Raw genomic sequence first — 13939 nt, 5'->3', positions numbered from 1 at the left:
GTCATACTGGGACATTTATGTGTTTGCTGTATCCCTTACACGAAATTCAATTTTTGGACTAGTTTTTTGAGTTTATCTGTTTGATTGTCCAAATAGCAAACATTTATGGTGCCAGGGAATGGAGTCCCATTCACTACACAACAGCAACAACAACCGAATGGCTCAAAAACATATTTGTGTTTGTTTCCAGAAGAAACATCAGTCCATGACTCTCAGTCAGAAACCTGTTGCTGTGATGATCTGGCTAAATGGAAGGATATTGAAAATGGAGGAGAAAATTCCCAGATAGCAGCAAATGATGGCTCACTGTTGCAGTAATCCAAGTCAACACCATTTCCTACTGCTTTAACAGCTCAAATCTAGGAATATCATTGACAGGACTAGAGGAGAATTTAGACGAGCAACCCGAGCTCCACACTTTCATGGACCCTCTGTCACCATGGCATCCATTATCTCCCCCATCCCCTCCCACACCACTAAAATTTCTTGTCAGTACAGCACAGCTACATACATTGACATTTTGTCCACTGTCTCTACCACACTGGCTCAAGCCCAATGCACCTGTTTTCCAGGCAAAGAAGTATAAGTTTCAGTTAGGTCACAGAGTCCCACCTGAAAATGCCTCTACTATTAAAAGAAGATATGAAAAGAGTACTGCACAGAAGCAGTGTCAAAAGTTGTCAATAGGTGATATGTTTGGGCAGATTATTAGATATGCAGTCTTTATATAGTGGAAGGAGGAGGAAAGAAGATTGTTGCTGCTGCTGCTGAAGAAGAAGAAGAAGAAGAGGAGAATACAGGGGATACATTGCTGGACAAGAATAGAAGCCATGGATAAGACCTTTAAGGAAGAGGAGGAGATAGTGGATGGTATAGGATCTCTAACAGACAGGAAGATATAATGCTTTGTATGAAGAGGCAGACTGGATGGGCCATGTGATCTTCATTATAGTTTGTAGAATATTAAAATTTGTTATATCGCCATTAACTAACTAGTAGATCACAGCAGTTAAGAATCTAAAAACAAACAAGTAAAGAAAAGAGAGGAACTTCAAATCAAATCAGGAAACAACACAGTCAGGCAAATTCAATCAAGGATAGGGTAGTATTTAGGAAATACTACGATAAAATAGTAGGAACAGGAACAATGATGGTAATCATAGAAAACAATCCTGATTTGAATCGAATGCTTGATGAAAGAGCCAGGTCTTCAGAGCAGATTTAAATTTCTTAAAGAAAGGTTCGGCACGACTTGAAAGAGGTAAGGAGTTCCATAGGAAAGGAGCAACATAGAAGAAAGCTCATTGTCTAGTGGATTATAGATGAGCAAGTTTGGGACCATGGAAACATAAATGATGCTCATTAATAGACCGAAGAAGTCTAACTGGGAATATGGAGTAACAAGACTGGATAAATAAAGAGGAAGGCCAAATTTGAAGGTCTTGAAAGTAAGTTTAAGAGTTTTAAAAAATATGTTTTTCAAACTGGCAGCCAGTGGTGTTTGTAGAGTAAGGGAGAAACATGGTCATATTTTCATGCATGACTTAACAGTTTAATAGCCAAATTTTGAAGACATTGCAATTTGTTTAGGTTAAACCGACAGCAGCCCAGATAGACTATATTACAATAATCTAATCTGGTAACAAGTAGAGAAGGACTGAGAAAATGAAATGAATTGTAATCAAAGTACCTTCTGACTGAACGAATCTAGCAGAGGATGTAAAAACTGGTCCTGCATAAATTAGAAACCTGTGGGGAAAAGGAGAGAGTCAAGAATGACGCCTAATTAGTCAAAAGTGTCTACTGGTAGAATAGTATTACCAAATAAATTTAAAGACAAAGCAGGGTTAGGAATGCCCCCAGTAAACCAACAAGCCATGTTTTTTTTTCTTTATTTACGATTAGTCTATGTTCACAAAGCCAACTTGATACACAAGCGAGGCAATCTTGGAGAGGGCCAAAAGAAGGAGAAAGCAGATTAGTAGGATAAATAAGGAGAATAACATCTCTGTTTTTGTATACACATATAGTACAAAAGAGTACATTTTAGAAGTACATATGTCTCATTTTCAAAACATAGAACTCATGTATATCATCAAACCTGTACATTAGTGCCAAGTATTTTAACCAGGAAAGTGAAAGCACACTTTTTTGATCTTTGACGTGTTAGCTGGTAATGTGAGTTTTGGTGACTAGTGTGATCCCTCAATGAGTTCAATATGGAGGTTTTGGCATCATATGCACCAGAGGAGTAGGAGTTATGAGCCCAGGACACCAGGTTGTTAATGATAATGCAAGTGTTAACGTATTGAACAATTGTGTTAGGTAATGCGGTCAACACATTAAAGGGTGGTATTCCTTAAACTATGCCTAAAGTTAGACGTAGTTTATAGAATAGGGCTTAAGCCCAGGGATCATGCCTACATTTAGGCACAGTCCTGAGCACCAATGAAAAGGTAGTGCAAATGTCTGTGCCTATATTTAGGCATGAAGCCCCCTTATTCTATAATTACATGTGTAATTAAAAGTCACACCCCTGATCCGCCCCAATCTGCCCATGGCCCTCTCTTTTTCACGCCCCCTTTTCCGAGTTGTGTGTAAAATTTAGACATGGATCCTACACCTAAATTTATGTTCCTAAAGGTTAATTGAATCTAATTAGTGCCAATAATTGCTTGTTCAAAGGTGAATTAATGAGCTTGTTAATTAAAATGCACATGCAAATTGGGCATGCTCCCAAATGTGTGTGGGCATTTTTTAGTGCTTTTTATAGAATTAGGGGGCAGTAGCTTACATAAATATTAAAATCTATGACAGCAACATTCAACCAGCAGTGAACAGCTTGCTTTAAACACTGGCCACTGCCAACTGAATTAAACACTGCTAGGCACTGGTACTCAGCAGCCTGCTATGATCTACGTAGGTATTACATTTTTGCTTTCCTAAGTTAACTGGATATTTGTCCAGATACGGCTGCTGAATATTGGCAGTGACCAGGCCATTCCTGACTCCGCCCTGACTCCTCACCCCGACTAGCCTAGTACTAACCGAATAGTGCTGCAGCAGTCAGACAGGGTACTAATGGTCAGTTTAGGTTCATGATGTCAATGCTTTTTTTTGGTACAATGGTGTTGTAATGTTTGCAAAGTTTCCAATGGATGAGATATACCATCTTATTGTACCTTTCCATATACAAACCTTCTCCCATCAGAACTTGCAATGTGTTCTTGCATGTCAGTTTTTCCAGCCTATCTATACTTGCTGTGAACCATCTCATTTGTAATACACTGTCCTGGGCTGCAACTATCTATCCTGAATCCTTTGGTTTCACCTCCGCATAAGCATTCATGTGTCCAGGTTTGATCAACATATGATTCCTGGATTAAAACTTTGTATTTCCCACTGTATTTGTGCAATTGCCACTTGCTATTCCTTGTTTACTAATCTAAATCTTTAAAGAGGTTTTTTTTGTTGTTGTTGTTGTTATTTTTTTGCAAATTCTTTTGTTTTGTTTTTCTCTCTGTATACTGGTAAATTCTCCATCATGCTTTCCACTTGTCGGAATGCTTGAGCAAGTTTAATAAAGGAGACAGATTCTGGACATTTACTTTCATACTTCACTTTTGTGTATTTGGGTCTGTTGAAGCTGTTAAATATGTCGGTTTATGATAGATGATATATATGTATGCATATAGCCCATTCCCTTTTCGACCTGAGGCGTGAACAGACTCTACCTACACTGATTCTTATAAATTATCTTGTGAGCATGGAGGAGTTTTCTTGCTCATATTCGGAAATTGCTAGCTGATTAATGACTTGTATCTTACTGCACTTTTCAATATCAATTTTAGTCCCATGTAATATTCATTCTTTCTTTTTTATACTATTTATTTATTTTATTTATTTGTTACATTTGTATCCCACATTTTCCCACCTATTTGCAGGCTCAATGTGGCTTACATAGTACCATTACGGTGTTTGCCAGTTCCGGTATGAACAAATACAAGGTGATATTGTGGTAGATTAAGGTTCATGTATGGTAAATACAATGGGGGAACTTAGAGAAGGAAGAGGAAGAGTTAGAAATGTCCATTTCGGTCTTTGGTTTCGTTGTGTCATATACTATATTATACTATACTATAGGAGTCGTATACTATACTATACTATAGGAGTTCTGTATACTGGTAGTTTTCCAAAACGATTCACAGCTGTTTACAATAAATAACAAAAGTTCAAAATCTAAAATCAACATAATAATCAAAATCTAAAACTAACATAATAATACTTATAAAAGCATAATATAACAAAAACAAAATTAAATTTAAAAACAAACATTCTTAAAGGTAAGTCAGAGTTGTTCCTTGAACAAATAAGTTTTTAGCATTTTTCCTAAAAGAAAAATAAGAAGGCACAAATTTCAAATTAAGAGGCAATTTATTTCATATTCTAGCTCCCCACCCCCACCCCTTTGAGTACTTTCACTTCCTACCCATAGGCACCCCTAGGCTTATTTTACAATCCCTGGTGGGTACAAGAACAATCCCCAGTTACTCCTACCCATTCAAGCTCTGCTCTCAAAATGGCTGCCATGATTGGGGCATCACTCCTGCCCTAACTGCACCACTAGACAACCAGGGATTGTAATGTAATCATAGGGGAGTTATGTTCTTGCACAATAGTTTATATGGTAAATAGAATGTTCTAAATAAATGCTTTTGATACAAAATTTTAGCAGGAATTTAAGTCTGTAAGGGGTTCTTTTGCTAAGCTGCAGTAAGCACTAACACGTGCTTACCACAGTTAGAAATGCCTTACTATGGGGTGTGCTCAGCTGACCCGCAGTAATTTTGGGATCAGCAAGTGCTACCCACATGCTAAAAATTAAATTTATTTTTTAGCATTGGAGGCAGGTCTGGGGGCAGAGAATGGGCATGCTCAGTGCTTATCGGTTAGCTACATTGCCACGCACTACCCTTTAGCACATGGTTACCATGTGAATCCTTACTGCCTAATCTGGACAGGTTAGATAAGGCGTTTGCCCAACTTACAGCCTGCGGCCTTAAATTAAAGCCAAAAAAATGTGCTCTCTTGTGTAAGCAAGTGAAATATCTGGGACATATGGTGAGAGATCAATGGGTTTCTGCTGATAGAGACAAGATATCAGCAGTTAAAGACTGGAAAGCATCCAGCACACTCACAGAAGTTCAAAAGTTCCTGGGGCTGGCAAGTTATTACCGCTGGTTTGTGGCATCATTTGCGAAGATAGCTATGCAATGAAACATCAGTACAAAATACTGTGGTAAAGTGGATGTCAGAGTATCAAGCAGCCTTTGAAAAACTCAAAGACAGGCTGACTTTGGAGTTCTTTTGCTAAAGTGCAATAAGCAAAGCAGCTAGCGTATTTCTCCCTTTTAGGTCCCTCTTTTCCATTCTGCTTTTACCCTCACTGTCTCTAGATGTGTCTTTTCTCTTTATTCACTTATACAAGACAGAAAAAAGTCAAAGTAGCAACTATTTGAAAATTCATTGAAACCATGATTTGAAATAATTTTTAAATTAATTAACACTTAATTTGCTCCTTAGATAGATCAGGGGGACCCTCACCCTGCTCCACAGATAGCTCATGGGACACCCACCCTCCCCACCCACTCTTTCTTGGCTATTGGGCTATTTTTGGCACTCACTCGAAAAAAAAATGTACATGCAGCAGGTCGCTCCTTAGAGGGAACACTGATTATGGTGTTGGTATAGTTCTTAAATATTTCCAAAGCAATATTTAATAGGTGTTTCTAAGTATAGCTCCTAAAGAAAATGAAAGGAGGTCTTTGATTGGCTGCCCAATTTAGAGAAGGAACTTCCAGTTGACACAGTTTTATTGCTATGTCAGACTCGAACTGAGAGGGAAAAAGGTCTGTTTTGAGTGTGCTCTGTACAAAAAGGAAAAGAAAAGTTATCTTTAACAAATTAACTATTGGGAACCTATTCTCTTTGCACATTTACTTTAGTGTTACTTTCATTTGATATCAACACCTGTAACACATTTAAAAGAATTGTGTAATACCTTTCTGATTCTTATTTCATAAATTTCTCTCTATGTATTGTTTATCAATTTCCTTCAGATTGGAGACAGCCCATTTGAATGAGGTTGATTTGTTTCTGTTCCTCTCCTCTCTGGGATCAAGACTTAGTCTAAGGTATATCTGCTGGTGGCAGATCAGCCAAGTCTCCTATATTCAGCTGGAGCCTCTACTACTACTACTAATCATTTCTATAGTGCTACTAGACATACACAGCACTGTACACATTATATACAGGCACTTTCTCTGTCCCTAGGAGGCTCACAATCTAAGTTTTTTGTACCTGGGGCAATGGAGGGTTAAGTGACTTGCCCAAGGTCACAAGGAGCTGCAGTGGGAATCAAACCCGGGTTGCCAGGATCAAAAACTGCTGCACTAACCATTAGGCTACTGAAGAAGTGGGTGTTTTATGGCTGTTACAAAATTTACACGCGTTGTTATAGAATATGGCCTAGTGCGCGTAAATCTACATACCGGGATTTATGCCACATTTTCATTGGTGTAAATGGATGCGTGTAGTTTTAGATGCTATGAATTCTGCCTAGATGTATTCTCTATACTGCACCTAAATTTAGGTGCCGCTTGTAGAATACGCTTAGGTGGAAATGTTTTCCGTGCTGATATTTTAGGCACTATATATAGAATCCCCCTCAATGTGTGCATGAGTGCGAGGCGAGGCGAGGCTCCGCAGTAGCCTCTTTTTACTGTCCTGATGCTGTCATGATTGCAAGGTTTGAGGGGATGGGGCAGACCACAGGAAGGAGGGAGGATGGCAAGAAGAAGAGATGCTAGATGGGGACCGGCTGGAAGAGAGGATAGAAGGGACATGCTGGACACGAAGAATGATATAATAGGGAGACAGAAGGAGAAAGGTTGGATGGGAAGGAGAGAGCGAGGTGGAGAGAGGCTGGACCATGTTGGGGGGGAGGGGAAGAGATGCCAAACCATTTGGGGGGGCAAGGGAGAAATGAGAGAGGGGAAATGCTGGAAAAGGAGGGAATAGAGAAGCGGGGAGATGCTGAATTGGGGAGTGGAGAGTCACAAGGAGGCTGATGCTGGCAGATGACAAGGTGAGAGAGATGGGAGAAGGGGGATGACTGTCAGATATTAGGGATGAGAAAAGGAGACTTGGGAATGGGTATTGAGCTGGGAGAAGGAGACTGATTTGGAGATAGTCTGATCCTTAAGTTACGAGAAAATGGATGATAAAATGGGGCTAATTCTGGCAGATGTTGAAGATGGGAGATGAGGATGAAGCTGGCAGTGGTGGGGCTAGGAGTTGAGTTGGGAGAAGGGGCTAGAGGCTGATACAGGACTTAGCAGATACTGGGGATGGGGAAGGAGCTTTATGGTGGCAGATGCTTGGACTGGGGTTTGAGTTAGGAGAAGGGTTCTGATTCTGGGAGAGGAGTCTAATGCTGGGAGAAAGAAACAGATGGTGGCAGTAGGAGAAAAGGGCAGATGCTGGAAGAGTGAGAAGGAAGAGGAGGACAGACATGGGGGATCAAATACATGTGTAGTGAAAGGTGGAAAACGGAGCAGAGGGATAGATGCTGGAAGCAAGGAGGAGGAAAAGCAGAGAAAATGTATAGTGGAGGTAGGTGAGCAAATGCTAAGGAAGGGGGGAAGCCTTGGGGGGAGAAGAAAGCAAGAAATAAGGACTAGGGGCAAGACAGTGAGAGAAAATTCTCCAAGGGGACTGAGGGCAGGAATGAGAGAAGAGCAGAATGGAGAAATATGGGATGGAGTAGGTAAAAAGGGAGAGGTGAGCACCCTAGGGCTGCCTGGAGACACAGCCAAGCCCAGGGCAGGACCGCCCCCCTCGCCACCTGGGCCGCTGCTGAGCCACACACCCCCTACTTGAACCACCCCCAAATTCATCCGTCAACCCCACCCGGCCCCTTACCTTCCTGTGTCTGGCTGCTCCTCCCTCAGTCTGTCGTCTCCTGTGCCTGTGTGCCAGGGCCCGAATTATTGTATTAGCATGATAACCTGGGTCACCTGGGTTATCGAGTTAATACAGTCATCCAGGTCCTGGCACACAAGAGTAGGAGAGACAGATCCAGAATGAGGCAGACAGGAAGAAGATTGTCGGCACTGGGCCCCCCCTTGGAGGCCAGGCCCGGGGAATTCCCCCACCCCCACTCCTCAAAGCTGCCCTGGAGCATCCTTCTAGAGGGATGGAAGTGTCTCTAGTGGGTTGGGAGTGAGTGAGTGGATGACATTGGTGAGCATAGGTGAGTAGTCTCTAGTGATGGGGAGGGAGCAAGAAAGGAGGAAACAAAAATGGAAAGGAAGATCTACAGAGACAGAAAAAGAAGTAGAGAGGATGGAGTAAACAGATGAAAATAAACAACTCTTGAAGGAGATATTGAGGGGGAGGGACAAGCCTATAGTGAGTAGAAGAGAGGGACCAGAGAGAAGAGATTCTAATAAGAGTGAGGGAAGTGAGAAGGGAAAAAGTGTATCTAGAGGTGATGAAGAGAAATAGTGTGAAGTTACAGGGGACTAGAAGAGACAGTGAAAAACAAAAGGAGAATAGGCTGGGGAAGGGCAGAACGAAAAAATGGAAAGGTGACACTGAAAAAAGAATTTAGGAAACAAAATCACTCAAAGAAAGCAGAAAAGAGACTGGAGCTCACCCAGCTAGAAAAATAAAATGCCAAGACAACAAAGGTAGAAAAGAAAAACTATTTAAAATTTTTGGAAACTGGAATGTGTCAGCTTTGGAAAAGTACATCTTTCTATTTTGTATATCGTAGTGTACAGAAGGAAATGCATTTCTGTTTTTCGTTTACTGGTACTGCACTGCTTATAGAGTCTGGCTTCCTTAGATGTTTCCTTTTCAGTTTTTGTCTGTTTCTTTCTAAGTTATGGTCTCTAATTCTGTATTGGATGAGGGTCTGTCTGTGTTCTGCATGCTAAGCATGTAGTTCTTGTGCATCTGTTCTAGCATGTTCTAGTTTCTCAACAATAGCTGCACTGGTGTTCTAGGACCTAGTGTGATATTTATAGTGTTGTTCTACATCCTAAAACAGGGAAAATGACTGATAGTGAAGCTAAATAAGAAGAAAAGTTGAGAAGAGATGGCAGGAAGAATAGGGGAAACAGTTATTTGTAGTTCTCCTCCATCCTATTTTTCTCTGGTGCAAATAAAGTATTTTTTGAAACTGCTGTAGGTTAAGGTATGCCAGGGGGCGGAGCTAGGAGGTGGGGCTAGGTGTGGAGTTGTGTGGGGCTGAGGTGTGTACTAAAATCTCCCTCTCAAAAATTGGACCCCCTTGACAGTTCTGCTTATCACGAGACTGGTCCCATGGCAGCAGGAGGTGACATTTTATTAAATCGTCTCCAGCTGCTGACAGTGGTAAAGGTGGCTTGTTGGTGCTGTGAAGAAATGGAGGAAGCAAAGGTCGCGAAACTGAGGTGTGTAGGGGTGGAGCCAAGATGTGGAGTGGGTGGAGCAGGAGCAGGGTTGGGCAGAGTGGGGTGGGGCTAGAGGCATGTCCTAAAATATCCCTCTCTAAAACTGGGCCACCTTGGCAGCTCTGTGGTGCTGGTGCAGACTACATACATTGGTAATTGCCACAACCCAGAAGAGCAGGGGTTACAATACTATTTTGCATACCCCAATCTCCCTGGGACCAGAGATCTTCTCATACTTTTATCAGTAAAAACAAAAAGATTTACAACTGTGATTTTCATATGGAGCCACATTTAAAAAAATATATATATATATATATATATATATATATATATATATATATATATATATATATATATATATCTTGATGGTTGACTTTTGTAAGCAGCTCAGTGATTCCAGCATCACTACTGATTTTGGCCAACAGTGTGATGCATTAGAATGTTCCAGTTTGCTGATTTTGACAATAGAGTCAGCAATGAATTACAGTCACATGCAACATAGCCTGTCTTCTGTTCTAAGGTACTGGGGCATCCCACTCTACCAGCTGTGCCCTGACAGCTATGATCTGCCTTTGTTCTGTGAATTAATCTGGATGAATCTTTATATTTAAAAAGCTCATATGTGAGCCACCACGGGTCCTTAGGATTGTTAGAAAAGTGAATACTGGCCTGAGTATTAAACTCATTACCAGCTATCAAACTGAATGAAGACAGAAACAACTTTGATGTCTGTCATCCAAAGGATGTCTAGCAAATTACGCAAAACAACAACAGGCTGAACAACCAAACTGTCTATAAATGGTTTAAATTAAACATCCTAAAACTGAGATCACAAAAGTCAAACCTCACTTTCAGCCCCAGTGTTATGGGGTGACAACAGGACAATTACCATGGGCCCCCATGCCATAGGGGGACTTAAGTCTGCCTCAGTCTGGAGGAGAAATATCCTGAAAATAGGCTTTGGGCTTTCCACTTTCTGCCCTGGGCCTCTGCATTTCTAACACCCACCCTGGAGACTTTATTACCGGAAGCTCCACCTAGAACTGAAGGTTCCCACTTTCTTGAATAAGTAAAATCCACTGTTTTCAGAATACTCACTGATCTCATAAGCCTTATTTCTTTCAAAAATATGTTAAAAACAAGGGTCCTAATATTCAAATAGAGCTGAGTTCCTAAATTTGTGCCCTAGGTTCAGCCACAATCAGCATCCTAAGGAGTTAATCTTAAGAGGTTTTAAAGCTGCTGAGCACCACAGCAGGCTGAATCTAACCCGGATATTCAATGCCGGAGCCATATTTGAGCACTGAATATCCAGGTCATTTGTTAACCCGGATGTTATGTAGGTGCCAGCCAATATCCAGCACGGGCACCTGCATAGCTAAGCATGCAAAGATGCACCTGCCTTTTTGTTCACTGAATATCACTAATCCCCACACAACTGTCAGCTCCTCCATGACTCCACCCATGAACAACCCCAGGAATAACCTCACAGCGCTGCAATGGTCAGAGAGAATATTTATTGGCACAGGGAGTTAAATGCCATTGAACATCTGGGGACAACCTATCAGGTGAGGTTTAAAAGGGCAGGAGCAGTTGAATATTGACACCTATGTTTTCAGCTGAGGATTTATCTTCATTTATGAGTTTAAAAGTTATAGGATTGATATTCAGCTTGATATAGCCAGGTCCACCCATGGTTATGTGCTGATTGCCACTTACTTTTTATGCTTCTAAATTTAAATTCTGAGCAGAAGTTTTGAAAATTCTATGCACCATATTTAAAAATTGTGTAAACTTCTGCCTTTATTCATAATGTTTTTGTGTATGTAGAGGCACTAAGGTTCTGAACTGCATAGGCATGCAGAGATCTCCAGATGCTCTACCAATATAATGTAGTTGATGTTTTCCATACCTTATTCCCTCCTCTTGTCCCTTCCCAGGCTTTCAATTACCCCTGGGACTTAGCAGTCTAATACATTACCTGACACCCCAATATCTTAAAGGCATGAAAGGAGGGTGGAATGACGAAATTAAATGTGGCAAAAAGATCTACTGACATGACCAGGGTGATTCTACCCTGGTCTAGAATGGCATGTAATTCGCTTAATAAAGCTGTGACTGTGGTTTCTGTATTATGAGAAGAACGGAAGTCTTTCTGCCAGGATGAAGAATGGATAATTGGTCACAATGTGAAAGGAGTTAGTTGGTCAAAAACTATTTTTTTTTACAGTTCTCAATTTGGATCATGTTCTCATCAATGAAACAAAATATTCTCTTTTCCCTACAATTAAAATCTTGGGAGTCTATTTGGCTTTTACACTTTCATTACACCACCATGTTAATACCCTAGTCAATGGTTCTTTCTTACTAATGAGGAGACTAAGGAGAATTAAGACATTTTTTGCAGTAGAACAATTCAGATTATTATTGCAGGCTTTGCTACTCTCTAAACTAAATTATTGTATCTTGATCTATCTGGTTTCACCAGAGCAGTTCATCCAACAAATTCAAATTCAAACCATCCAGAACACTACAGTCAGATTTTCTCCTTGCAGAAATTTGATAACATTTCTTATTATTATTTGACGTTACACTGGCTGCCTATACAAGCTAGTATTCACTTTAAATTATGCTGTATGCTATTTAAAATTTTATCAGGAGTTTGTCCAGATTATCAAGTTTCCCTTATTGAATTTGGGAAATCTAATAAGCTTCAAATAATTTGTAATTTTTTCTTACTTTGTTTTACCTTCTATTAAGGGCATTAAAAAAATTCCATTTATGATAAACTACTTGCTGTTCAATCTACCAAGATTTGGAAATTGGTATCTTCATATTTCAATCAGTTTTTTTAATTATGTATTGTTCAAGAAAAATTTGAAAAATTATTCAAAAGCTTTCTGGATTCTTCATAATGTCTAATACTCAGAACCTTTGATTGTATAGCATTTTGTACTTTTGTTGACAGTTTTGTACATTCTTTGATAAATGTGTAACTATCCCAAGGGATTTCCTTGGTTTTGCCCTACTATAAACCACTCAGAACCAGTTGATATAGGGGGTCTTTTACTAAAACGTAGTATGAGTTATCTGCAGCAGGGCCCATTTTATTCCTATGGGCCCTGCTGCAGATAACTCAAGCTAAGCTTTAGTAAAAGAACCCCATAGAACATTATATAAACCTGATGTAAAGTAAAAGTAAAGTAAAACTATACAGGCATTCTGAAATTGTAGTTACATTCATTTTTGCAATACTATTATTTATACATAGAATAGTATTCCATCACATGTGTAGTTATACATGCATGCAAGCTGAAGGGCTGAAACACAAATTTTGGCAAATACAATTTGTCTATAGTTCAACATTACTTTTTTCCTAGCACATCTTCCCTCTCAGCTAGTCCTCTTCAACCATGGGCATCACTATGAGATGGCAATGGGTTGCAAGTGCCACCCCAAAAAATGGTATTGCCACCCCTTTACCCCCTTATTTTCAGCCATCAGATTGGGCCCAGAGTAAACCAAACCAATGGCCAACCTGATGGCTTGTTGCCCTGGATATGTGCTCTCATTTCTCTTCTCACCCCCCTATTAGACTGGCCCAATCAATCATCTTACCTCCTGCTCCTTCCTCATTTCTTCCACAGCAGGGCAAGCACTTAATAAGACATCTCCTTCTGCAGTGGGACTTATCTTGTACTGTAATAAGAGCTGCAATCTCATAGCTCATATTGTGAGACTAGTCCTGTGGCAGCAGGAGCACTTCATTAAATGCTTCTCTCAATAAGTATGCAAAGAGGCTAGAGATCATTCAAGGAAAAACAATCAAAGTGGTTTGGGGTTCACACAAAAAAAATAGTATCTTAGTTCTATGGCTCATCCAGGAACAACAGAAATCATAGCATTTAGGTTCATGAATATTTTGAAGAGGTCAAGAATGGGCTGTGTTTTTTTTTAGTGACTACTGTAGTTGTGGACCGACTGTGAATGGCAACATTTTTCTTACTGGAAAAGATCCTGTTGCTGATAAAATAGAACACCTATATCCAGAATGGATGAGGCTGACAGCATTCCAGATTATGGATTTTTTAGATTATGAGTGTTTGCTGATAAAAGAATTTCAGATAGTTTTTCAGATAACAGATTGTAAGAACTGAACCAGTTTTCAGATAATTAAAGTTCTCCCAAATCAAGGATCATAATTTTTTTTTCTGAATATTCAGTTTCTGATTAATGAAACTTCATGTAAAAGGTGATCTTATATAATTCATGAATAAAAAAAAGCATCTAAAGTGGATTAACTATAAAAATTAGTTGACCCATATAAAAGAAAATTGATCATTCATGCTCCTTTGAACTTTGGAAAACCTCAGCTTCTGGGCTTTAACATCAAAAGTTCACATGGCGAGGAGCAGCCTAATGGTTAGAGCAGTGGACCA

The sequence above is a fragment of the Microcaecilia unicolor genome, chromosome 2, assembly GCF_901765095.1.
Source record: "Microcaecilia unicolor chromosome 2, aMicUni1.1, whole genome shotgun sequence".
Classification (NCBI taxonomy): domain Eukaryota; kingdom Metazoa; phylum Chordata; class Amphibia; order Gymnophiona; family Siphonopidae; genus Microcaecilia; species Microcaecilia unicolor.
Note: the sequence above shows the minus strand (reverse complement) of the source record.